Source organism: Quercus lobata, chromosome 3 (genome assembly GCF_001633185.2).
Source record: "Quercus lobata isolate SW786 chromosome 3, ValleyOak3.0 Primary Assembly, whole genome shotgun sequence".
Classification (NCBI taxonomy): Eukaryota; Viridiplantae; Streptophyta; class Magnoliopsida; order Fagales; family Fagaceae; genus Quercus; species Quercus lobata.
The window spans coordinates 31,144,187-31,156,459 of record NC_044906.1 but is presented as its reverse complement, the minus strand read 5'-3'; the positions used below and the strand labels follow the sequence as shown (position 1 = coordinate 31,156,459).

At 39.6% G+C, this 12,273-nt stretch overlaps 1 pseudogene; it reads right to left on the bottom strand.

Moving 5' to 3' along the window:
- The window catches only part of LOC115982064, a 107,694-nt pseudogene extending 100,374 nt beyond the window's left edge, over positions 1-7,320 (bottom strand).
- Between the last annotated feature and the right edge of the window lie 4,953 nt (positions 7,321-12,273).

Below are 12,273 nucleotides of genomic sequence, written 5' to 3'. Positions count from 1 at the left end.
TTCTCTCAGTATCCCGAAGATGCTAGTGAGGTCCTCCACATGTTCAGTCACTACCTTGCTTTTCACCACCATGTCATCAATATAAAATTCAATACTTCTGCCCAGCTGTGGCTCAAACATTTTCGTCATCATGCGTTGGTAGGTAGATCCAGCGTTTTTCAGACCGAAGGGCATCACCTTGTAATGGTAGTTCCCAACCGGGGTCACGAAAGCGGTCTTTTCTTGATCATCGGCGGCTAACGGTATTTGGTGATACCCTTGAAAGGCATCCAAGAAACTCATCCTAGGGTGGCCCACGGTCGCATCCACCAGCTGGTCAATCTTCGGCATAGGAAATGGGTCCTTGGGGCATGCCTTATTAAGATCCGTGAAATCCACGCACACTCGCCATTTCCCCGTCTTCTTCTTCACTACCACCGTATTGGCCAGACATTGGGGGTAAAAGACTTCTTTGATAGCCCCAGCCTGTTTTAGCTTGGCAACTTCACTTCGGACTGCCTTGGCATGCTCTTTCGATGGTCGCCGAGGAATTTGCCTCTTGGGGGGAACGGCAGGGTTTACATTGAGTCGGTGACAAATGAAACTTGGGTCTACTCCTGGGGCTTCATACGGGTCCCATGCAAAGACGTCCACATTAGCTCGGAGGAACTCCAGCAAACTCGCTTTCTCTTGCAGAGGCAACTTGGCCCCAACCCGGAAGAATTTCTCTGGATCATCAGCAACAGTCACCTTCTCCAGATTTTCACACTCTACCCCATTGGTTGGTACGTCTAAACCTAATGCTGGTGACTTTAATTGCTATGACCCATTATCGGCTGTAGCCGAGGTTTCTGCCTCCGGCCGATGCCGAATAGCCGCTACTTGGCATTGCCGAGCAGTCGCTTGGTTCCCTACTATCTCCAGCACTTGGTCTCCAAATGGGTACTTCACCTTCTGATGTAGGGTGGATGAAACCTCTTTAAGTGTGTGAATCCAAGGTCTGCCCAAGATAGCTGTATACGGAGAATAAACATCTACGACAATAAAGTCCACCTCCACCACCTCCGCGCCTGACTGCACAGGCAGCCTGATTAGCCCCATGGGAATGACTAACCTTCCCTCAAAACTTATTAGAGGGGAATTATAGATTGTCAAGTCCTGCTGTTTCAAACCTAGCCCCTTGTATAAATCCGGATACATCACATCCGCTGCGCTTCCCTGATCAACCATCACTCTTCGGACATCGTACCCACTAATCCTCAACGTTACCACCAAGGCATCCTCATGGGGTTGTATGGTTCCAACCAAATCTTCGTCTGAAAAACCCAAAATCAAGGGGACACGCCTCTTGGTTCTCTTCCATGCTTGAGAGCGATCCTCGGCCGGGGATCGGGACACCGACAATACTCTGGTGGGGCAAGATCCAGTCCTACCCGGGGCCGCAAAGATGACGTTGATCGTACTCCGAGGGAGCCTTGATGAAGCATCCCCACGCACCTCGGAACCTGCTTGGCTCGCCCTTCCGCTGGAGTGATGCAAGAGCTGCCTTAATTTCCCCTCCCGGACCAACTGCTCCAAATGGTCCCATAAATTCCTGCAGTTGTCTGTCGTGTGCCCATGGTCCTGATGGTAATGGCAATACAAACTCGGGTTGCGTTTTGTAGGCTCTCCCGCCATCCTATTCGGCCATTTGAAAAATGGCTCGTCCTTTATCTTCTTCAAAACCTGCTGAACAGGCTCCCGAAATACCGCATTAACAACCTGGACATCCGCCTAGGCCGACTGGCCAACAAAGTCCCTCCTTGGTCAGTTGTTATTATAACGATCCGACCTGAAATCCCTCCTCTCCTGAGGGATCATCTTGGCCTTTCCTTTCCCCTGAAGTTGATCCTCCTCTATCCTTTTGTACTTCTCTATTCTGTCCATCAGTTGGCGCACATTGGTAACAGGTTTACCCGTCAAGGATTTCCTCAAGTCGTGATCAGCTAGGAGACCGGCTTTGAAAGTGGTTATAGCCACAGCGTCATTCTTCCCTCCTATTTCGTTAAACATCTCCCAATACCTATCCGAATAGCTCTTGAGAGTCTCGCCCTCTCGCATAGACAAGGTCAACAAGGACCCCAGCGGCAAAGGAGTCCTGCTGCATGTAATAAAACGGGCACCAAAAGCCTGGGTCAGTGCTTTGAAAGATCCAACAGAATTGGCCCTTAAGCCATTGAACCACCTCATCGCCGTTGGACCCAAACTCGACGGAAAAATCTTGCACATCAGAGCATCATCCCTGGAATGAATAGCCATCTTCTGGCTGTAATAGCTTACATGTTCCACCGGATCCGAATGGCCATCATACAGAGTGAACGTAGGTTGATTGAACCGCCGAGGATGGGTAGCATCATCTATGCTTCTTGTAAAGGGTGACCTGGAAATTTGACTCAAGGCTTTGTTCATGGCATCGTTTCCCAAACCCCTGCTAGTTGGACTTTTACGCCTACGCCTATGGCGACGCTCCTCTTCGTAGGAGAAAGTCTCGCTCTGCGGAGTTCTCGACCTCCGCCTGTAGCTAGTTCCATCCGACTCCCCGGATGATAGTTCGGAGCGAGGTGGGGAACGTTCCCGTCGTGCATAGCGCAACTCTCTCTTCAAGTCCGCAATCTCACGTTGCAGATCCCCACCATGCTTCGCGTGGAAAACGTGACTCTTCCCGCGTGTATGGCTCCTCGTGGTATGAGTGGTATGTATACTCCCCTCCCGGACTAACCTCCGTTCGGGACTCCTTCGAGGACCACCATGCTGAGAGCCCCTTGATTCCGCCTGATGCAAGTTGACATCATCCTGTTGCAGCCCCGCTGCGGGATGAGGTAGTTCCACTCCTTCCATCGGAAACGTTGTATCAGAGGTTGTACAAGCTAACACAAGCTCTTCCCACAGACGGCGCCAATTGTAAGGACACGATTTTGTGACGAACCTAAACAGTATTGGGTTCGTACGTAAAAGGCCCAGACAATATGATTTGTAGAGCATGGGTGTAAAGAACTAGGTTAACTGTGGTATCTACCTCCAAGATTTACTCTCAAGGTTTTAAAGTTGGTATAATGAACGTTTTTCTTTAGTCATTAGTGCAACTCTCTCTCTCTCCAGTTTAAGTCTGTTCTTCTCTTTTCTTTTCCTCCCGATCCCCTTCTTCATGTTCTTCTTTTAGTTTATATACTCCCCTTTGCGCTCCATCCTCGCCGCACACGTGTAGGTTGTGTCCGGAGGATTTCTTTCTGTCCCATCTGGCACCTCCTGGAACTTCCTATGGGCAGCTGTAAGGCTGCTTCCCTACTGTTCAGGTATCACCTCCACATTAATGCGGCCAGAGAGTTGGTTGAGAGGTCATTAATGCGGAGGCAGCTGTGGTTTCAGATATTTGTTTGCCTTATCTCTTTCATCTTTAGTCGGCTACTCTACCCTTTGAGATGACCTAATTCTGAGATCTGATCGCAGCGAGACCACGTCCTGATCGTCCTCGGACGCGATCGTCCTCGGACGCGTACTGCCGAGGAGCATGGTGTCCTCGGACGGGTATACGACCTCGGATGGGCCACTAGCCCAACAATCCTGAACCAATTCTGAATCCTATGGGCCTATTAATCGAACGATCCCCACACTAAGTTTTATAAAAATTAAAACCTAACTTTTACATCTTCTTTTCATGTATCAACTTTTATGCCTTTCATTTCAATTATTGTATAGAAATTAAAATATACATCATACAGACATCCAACACATGCAAACCCATGCTAAATTTCAAATGGAAACACATAACACATTCACAAAGTCTGGATCTATAAGGTATTTCTCAGCTTTTAGCTAAGGCATCATTTGTATTAGCCTATCTTGAACATTTTACATTCGATGTTTAAGACAGTTTAGCGTCATATATGGCAGAGTTATCAGCATAGTTTTGCTTCACTACTACTCCTGGCAAAAATGTAAAATTCTAAAAAATTTGCATTTTGAAAAGCTAAAAATCGAACAAAACAGAGCCTTTAATCACTGTTTCAAAGGCAAAAGTTGACCATAAAATCCTTACACCTACCGGGCTTGAGCCTTTCATAAAATTCCCAGCAGTACTAGGACCATGTCCCTCCAGAATATCGGGAACTTTGGAAGATCCTGCTCCAGCAGCAGCTAAGTATCCTGCAATAACATTTACTTCATCTTGTGCTACTAAGGGTGAACTTGCATTGTTGCCCATGCCTCCAGGAGAAGGTACTGCAACTAGAGGATCTGATGCAAATGCAGGAAGAGGACCACGGGATTCGGTTGCTGCCAATGAAACGGGATGAGTTCCAAACAAATTCTTCTCCATACCAGTCTGCACAAAAGATAAAAATTAACAAGACGCTTTGCTTCACTACTACTCCTGGCAAAAATGTAAAATTCTAAAAAAGTTGCATTTTGAAAAGCTAAAAACCGAACAAAACAGAGCCTTTAATCACTGTTTCAAAGGCAAAAGTTGACCATAAAATCCTTTTACACCTACCGGGCTTGAGCCTTTCATAAAATTCCCAACAGTACTAGGACCATGTACCTCCAGAATATCTGGAACTTTGGAAGATCCTACTCCAGCAGCAGCTGAGTATCCTGCAAAAACATTTATTTCATCTTGTGCTACTAAGGGTGAACTTGCATTATTGCCCATGCCTCCAAGAGAAGGTACTGCAATTAGAGGATCTGATGCAAATGCAGGAGGAGGACCACAGGATTCGTTTGCTGCCAATGAAACGGGATGAGTTCCAAACAAATTCTTCTCCATACCAGTCTGCACAAAAGATAAAAATTACCAAGACGCGACAATATTTAGAAAGGAGGTTAACCAGATAAATTATTCCAGCACTAATGTATTAAAATAGAAGATGTAAAAGTTGATATAGGAAAAGAAGATGTAAAAGTTAGGTTTTAATATTTACAAAACCTAGTTTTTAAATCTTCTTTTCTCTTAATTTTTTTAGTTTTTTTATTTTTTGAGAGGAGAGAGACATAAAAGGGTAACAAAAATACAAATTTACCCTTATTTTGAACAGAGGTGAGTAACGGGAGACAAACGAATCTAGCCTCAAATGGGTAAAATGCTAATTTTTAAACCACAAGTAGACAAAGTATTTTTTGGGCAAACCACAGATGGGCAAAGTGTAATTTCCCCTAATTACTATTAATTTACAAGAGATGTATTATGGACACTTCAAATTTTACTACATAAAACTTACAAAGTTAATGTATAACTATTCACAATAAAGTAATTCAAACATTCATTTATTAAATAATTGAAATCCATCAATCATATAAGTCTGTAAACATTTTGATTGTATAAGTAGTTTTAGGATTTTCTAATTTATAAATACAAATAGATAGATTGATAAATTTTAATAGGTAGAGTGACATTAATGGTAAGTCTCTCCCTTGAATTTATGTTGTGAGAATCACTTTTATAAGAAAGTATGAACATTACTCTAACTCATATACTCACTCTAAATTTACAAATAGAATTAAATAGTTTTTTCTTTTTTTTAAGGATAATGATACTCTCACGTTCACTTTTTTACATCAACTTTTTCTAGATCTACTTTCATATTTTAAAAGTGAACATTTTCTTTTTACCTTTTAAAATTTGTTTATCATTCACGGAGCCATTCTTTGGCTTTGGGGGCAGTAACCCCCCAAAATTTGGGGGAAAATTACTAGTATATACATATAAATATTAATTTAGCATAGCAATTTGATTCAATAAAATTACACTTAACCGTCGTTAAAAATAGCATTCTCCAAAAAAAAAAGCCCAATAACAAAATCACCAATAGGAAAGTTACAAAAATTATCCCAATTTACCAAAATAAAAAAGCCAGCCCTTAAATTCCCAAAGGAAAAAAAAAACTGCAACTGAGAGAGAGTGAGAGATGCTGAACTGAAAATAGAGGCAGTGTCACTGCAGCACAACACGATAGCAGATTGAGTATACAAATACATGCAGAATTGATGTTTAGAAGGACACTATAGAGAGAGAGAGAGAGAGAGAGAGAGAGAGATTACAGTGGACTAAATAAAGAAAAAGAAAGAAAATGAAAGGAAGCAAGAGAAACAAGTGAAGAAAGAGGGGAGAAATAAAAATGATTAATTGTGTGGAGGTAAAAAAGGTGGAGAAAAAGAAAGGTCTAGAATATAAGGAATGGGGGAGGGGAATAAAACAAAAGAGTCCAAAAATAAAAAATGTGGCTCGTAGGTGGGTGGGAAAACTAAAACCATGGGCCTAGTTAGGATTATATTTATGGTAGAGATATAAGTGAAAAATATAAGGTAAATTGGTCCATAATTACTAAAAAGATATTATTATTATAATATAATATATTTTTATATTACTGTATAGTAGCTTAATATATCGGAATTACATAATGTGTGGAGATTATATATATATAATATAATATAATAAATAGTAATTCTAAAATATTAGACTGATATTAATTGGCATTGAAATATTTAGTTTTTTTTTTTTTTTTTTTTTCAATTTAAAACAGCCTCAGGTACTGTTTTGACACCTTTGATTTGAGGGAATTTGTAGGCTAACGCAGTAGGGAGCAAGAATATAATAAGTTAACGCATGTCTCTAAGACTCGAGTTCCACGTGGAATTTTCGTCCAACTCAGCTACCACCACATGCAAATCGAGACTTAAAAACTCGAGTTTTATATTGGAACTCGAGTTTTAGACACTCGAGATGCTAGTTTTCAACATTGTTTTAAAACGTGACAACTAACTAAATTTTTTAATATTTATTGTTATTTAGAAAAAAAATTCCCTTTGATTTTTTAAAACTAATTAGAGTTTCATAATAATTTTCTTTTTATATTATAGTCTCCCTAACTTGGAGGGCTAGCTCTGTCCCTGCCAATAAAAGTCCAAAGAAAAATATATGACATGCATGTAGGTCTAAAAAAAAGGGAAAGAAACAAACATGCCTTCGCATTAACATGAAGAAGAAAACATAAACCTGGATTTAACTTCTATCTTTCTTTTTTAACCCCATAGATTTTCCATGTTATCCCTTTGTTTAGTTCATGAGGTGAAAGATGAGGTTGTCAGATTAAGAGTTACTAGCTCACGTTACCATGTGATTTCGGAGGCAGGACAAGTAAACAGAGAGTAACAGATAAAAGAAGAAAGCAAGAAACTTAAGAGAGAGTTACCGGACTGAGAGAATGGAATACGATTGGCGAAAAACACTGCGCGCTGATGAGTCAACGACCGTGAATGACAAAATCAATGCCGATGAAGATGGTGATGAATTTGGTCGATTTGATTGAGTGTTAGTGAATGAGATTCAGACTTCAGAGTGGAAAAAAAAAAAAAAGAGAGGGGAAGAAAGATATAAGATAAGATACTTTGACAATGATGTAGGGTGGAAAAAAGAGGGAAGTTTCTCTATTGACAATTCAGTAGGGTGGAAAAGAAGTGGAAAAGAGGTGGAAAAGAGAGGAAAGTTTCTCTATTGACAATTCAGTAGGGTGGAAAAGAGTGGAAAAGAGAGGAAAGTTTCTCTATTGACAATGATGTAAGGTGGAAAAGAGAGGAAAGTTTCTCTATTGACAACGATGATGTAGGGTGAAAAAGAGACGGACCCGGCATTTATGCCGGGTACAACATATAATTTTCGGGAAAAGAGAGGGAAGTTTCTCTATTGATTCCTTTATCACTTGTGTTGACCCGTGTCTCTTTAGTCTTTTCAACGCGTGCTGTGATCACAATTTTCATTCCTCAATTATATCTATGCCAGACTATTTAAGGGCTTTCCCGCTTAAAATTGACATTTTGTTAGTTTAAAAATATTTATATATTCTGAGCATAAGTAGAAATAAAACTGAAAAATAATTGGACAAAATTATATATTTAACTACTACTAATATATTGCCTATAAAATAATAACATTCTCTATTTAGATATTTGAATCAACCCAACTATCCACATTCCTTTAGTCACTAAAGTCACATTTCCCAATAGTTTTTCTTTTTTATATATAAAAAGCACGAATGTGCATAGCTACCTTAGCTACAGTCTTATGGTTTGTTCAATTGACACCGTAACTATAATAACTATAGTTTTTTTTTTCTTCGTTCATCAGTTTGTGCTTTTTTTTTTTTCTTTTAAATATTTATATGAGCTAGCATATCTATTGTTATACTAACATAACAAATTTCACAATATTTTCACAATTATTGAGGTGTCAATTTCTTATAGGTCGAAATAAAATAATAAAACATGAGATTGTGACCAGCCACGACTGAAAATAAATGTTTTATGAAAATATTGTAACACTTGCTGTGTGAATGCGTAAAAGCTAAAGTACTTTTTAGTTTTCTCAATATTTATTGTTCATCACTTCATTGGCTTTTTTTTTTTTTGGTCATCGGTTTGTGCTCTCTCTTTTATTTTTAAATATTTATATGAGATGGCATATATTTTGTTATACTAACACAACAAATTTCATAATATTTTCACAATTATTAAGATGTCAATTTCTTATAGGTCGAAATAAAGTAATAAAATATGACACTGTAACCAAGCACAACTAAAAACAAATGTTTTATGAAAATGTTGTAACACTTGTTGTTATCACAATATTTTCACAATTGTTGAAATCATAGTTTTTTATTGATCAAATAAAAAATATGCTAAGTCAAAAACATTTTCACATTAGTTTAACAACAAATCATATGTATGCTATCATTGATGGATAAAAAAGTGATATCAATCATGAGTACATTTTAAAATCAGTAACAATTTGTCATCTAGAATTTGTTATGAAAATATTATGGAGATAGCATTTCTATAAAATAAATAATAATATATCAGACCAAAACTTATCATAGTTGAAAATAAAGGTATTATGAAAATATTGTAACATTTTGTTGTATTCCCAGACTTTTTTTTTTGCTTTAGTTAAATTTGGTTAGCAAAAATTCACTATTTCATGCACAATTTTCTTCTGTTGGTTTTTTGTTTGTTGTTTCTTTTAACATGTGGTTTAAAGTGGTTGTCCCAATTAAAAACTAATAATAATTTACCACTTAGGATTTGTTGTAAAAATGTTATGGATGTAGCATTACTTAAAATAAAATTATAAAAGATCATACCGGGACCCATCATAGCTAAAATAAAGGTATTGAGAAATATTGTGACATTTATTGTGTTCTTTGACTCTTTTTTTTTTTTTTTTAGCCAATTTATTGAGCCAAAATTCATAGTTTTACGGGCAGTTTTCTTGGGCTAACTTTTTTTTTTTTTTTTAAACACATTGGTAAAAGTAAAAAAAAAAAAAAAAAAAAAGGACTTTCCCCCTTTAGTCCCTGCTATTATTCTCTTAGTTAAACCTTAACAAAATCTTATAATTCCTAGAATATTTCATTATACAATATTGAAAATGCCTCACGAAATTTTAATGTCCCAAAAATTTTCTTCGTGTATTTTGAGTTTTATGTGTTAATCAACTTAGAAAGTAAACATAGTGATGTATGGTATTCTATTTGTTACCTAGAAGACACTAATTTATTAGTGATTTAAATCTTCTAGATTTATAAATTTATCTAATAGAAACTTCAATAACATATGTTTTTGTTACTTTTTTATTTTTTTATTTTTTTTCTTTCTTAAAAAGGTGTTCATTAAAAATTAAATAAACTCAGCATCGTAGTTAGACTCATAAAATAAAATGATAAAGAAGGAAATATGAAAAACAAAATATTCATTGCAAATGGTTGTAGGTATTTAATTTGATGAAGAGTTTCAATTGTAGCATATATCATTATTTATTGCAAAAAATTAAATATTATGACAATGTTTCATTAAACCTTAATTGTTTATTATTGGAAGATAACAATATTTGTTATCATTCTTAGTAAAAAAATTTGAGTAGATATATACTGTCTTTCTTTTTTTTTTTTTTTTTTTTTTTTTGAGAAACTATATATACTATCTTTAGTAAATAGTTTCTACAAAATCAAAAGGTATTTTATATCTGTAAGGACACGATTCGTGGCGGACCGTAACAGTGTCGGGTTCGCCCGTGAAAAGGCCCTAACAATATCATTTGTAGAGCGTGGGTTTGGAAGGCTAGGCCTTGATCGACAGGCGGTGGGTTTTTCGTGGTGTTCGTACAAGTTTAAGTTTTTCTTCACCCCTGGAGTCTTTCTCCTGGAGGTGGGCTGGGAGGCTCTGGTTTTTTGCCATTTTCCCCAACCCCCCTGTTGGTGCACCTTCCTTTTTATTATATAGTCCGTCTTGGTTGATCCTGACCCTCCACTTGTAGGTCAGGCAGGAACTTATTTCTGTATCCATCCCATCAACCGTCCCGTCTAACTTTCTATTAGTTGCATGGATCGAAGTTTACACCGTCCAAACGTCTTTTCTCATTAATCAGCTCTGGGTATTGGCAGGTGCATTTACTGAAGAGGGGACGCATTTTCCTTGGTCCAATTTCACACCCTGCTTCCCTATGGGCCCCATTCCGTTCACATCCCCTTGAGGGGGCTATTTGGGGATTGCCTACACCATGGTGTTGGTCTTCCCATTGAAGCTCTGGAATGCCGAGGACAGGGTAAGTTCTCAGCCGTTCCCCTTGCTACCTCGGCCACTGATCATTCGTCTTCGGCAAGATTCCTCCTCGGCACGGGCCCTGGGCCCAGATAGAGTTTGGGCCGGATTGCAGACCTCTCGGACCCACAATAGCCCCTCAAAATCCTGCTATCCGTCCCCTCGGACGGATAGGAGGGTTTTGATGACATCAGGGATTTGCCAATGCCTATCAATCCTTGTCATCTATCGATTCCCGAGATTTTTCTCCTGCCCAAGGCACGTTCCTAGAGCCGTTGGAAGGCGAAACGTGGCCTCATTAAATACGGGCGGCTTGGTGCTTCCCACGTTCAACGGTGTGATGGAAATCGAACGGTGGTGGTCTCCTGGCCTCTTTGGGCGGGAAAAAGGGCGTGCAGTTTACCCTAGAAAGTATAAAAGATTTTTTGGAGATGGATCCGTCTCTCCAGTTCTGTACTTAAGAGTTTTAGTGCGTGTATCCAGGGTTCATCCGAACTTCCGCCCAAATTCAAGTCTATCTCAAGCACATATAGCCCATCCGAAGCGTAATTCTCCTTTTATGTAAGTTCCCTACCTCCATTAACTCGCGTTTTTTCTTTTCTGAGTTTATTTCTCTTTGGCTCCCTTTCTTTTCCGTCACGGGTTAGGTTTGTTTTAGTAAATGACAAAGGCGACTAAATTGAGATTGAGGAAGTTGGTCGATACTGAAGAGGCGATGAATAAGTTCATCGTTGATTATAGGATTCCCCCCAACGTAAGTCTGGAGCACTGTAAGATGGGGGAATGGCACATTAAGAGGGGAACGGGCGCGGTTGTAATTCCCGTCCTCGCCTTTGTAGAGGGAGGTATGAGAATCCCTATGGGACCAGTGACGAGGGGTTACCTCAAGCATTTCCGTTTAGCCCCTACCCAGTGCGCCGGCAACGTTCTTAGGATTTTGGGTTGCGTGGATGCTTTAAACGAGAAGATGGGTTTAAGACTGACCCACCATGATGTAAACTGGTGCTATAACCTCCAGAAATTGAAAGGAAAAACTTACTACATGAGGTCGAGGGATGATAGAGTTCGGTTGATCCAGTGCCTCCCTGATTCCAACAAGGGATTGAACAATGATTTCCTTATCGTCTCTAGGGAGTGGCATGATGGCGATCCATGCCCCGTAGTAGAAGGAGAACCAGGAGGGTCCTCGGATTGGTAGACTAAGTCAAACACCCCGAACCCTTCCTCCGGCTGATCTGGCTCACCTTCGTCCTCTGCTGCTTGATGAGACGAAGAGGGGCCCACCAGGGGGATGTTCTTGGGGACAGCTGGCTCCTGCGAGATTAAAAATCCCTTCTCTACCACGGTAATTTTTGGAAGCCAAGGACGGCGGGCACTGATCACGTGCTTCGCGTCCCCGAATGACCTCTGAACCGGAGGGTACCCTAGTATTTTGTGAGCTGCACGGACTTGGCCATCACTGTCATTCACAAAAACCGCCGCTTGTAAAACAGTCTCCAAGTCTGCCCGATTGACTAAATGAAAATGCCGTGTATAGGCGCGTTCATCTACAAAAGCAACAAACATATATGCATGGTTAGTTATCGGAAGACGTTAGGTTAGAATGGTTTGAAGGGTTATCCCTCTTCCATTCCTAATACGGGTCGGGTTCGCACGTGAAAAGGCCCTAAC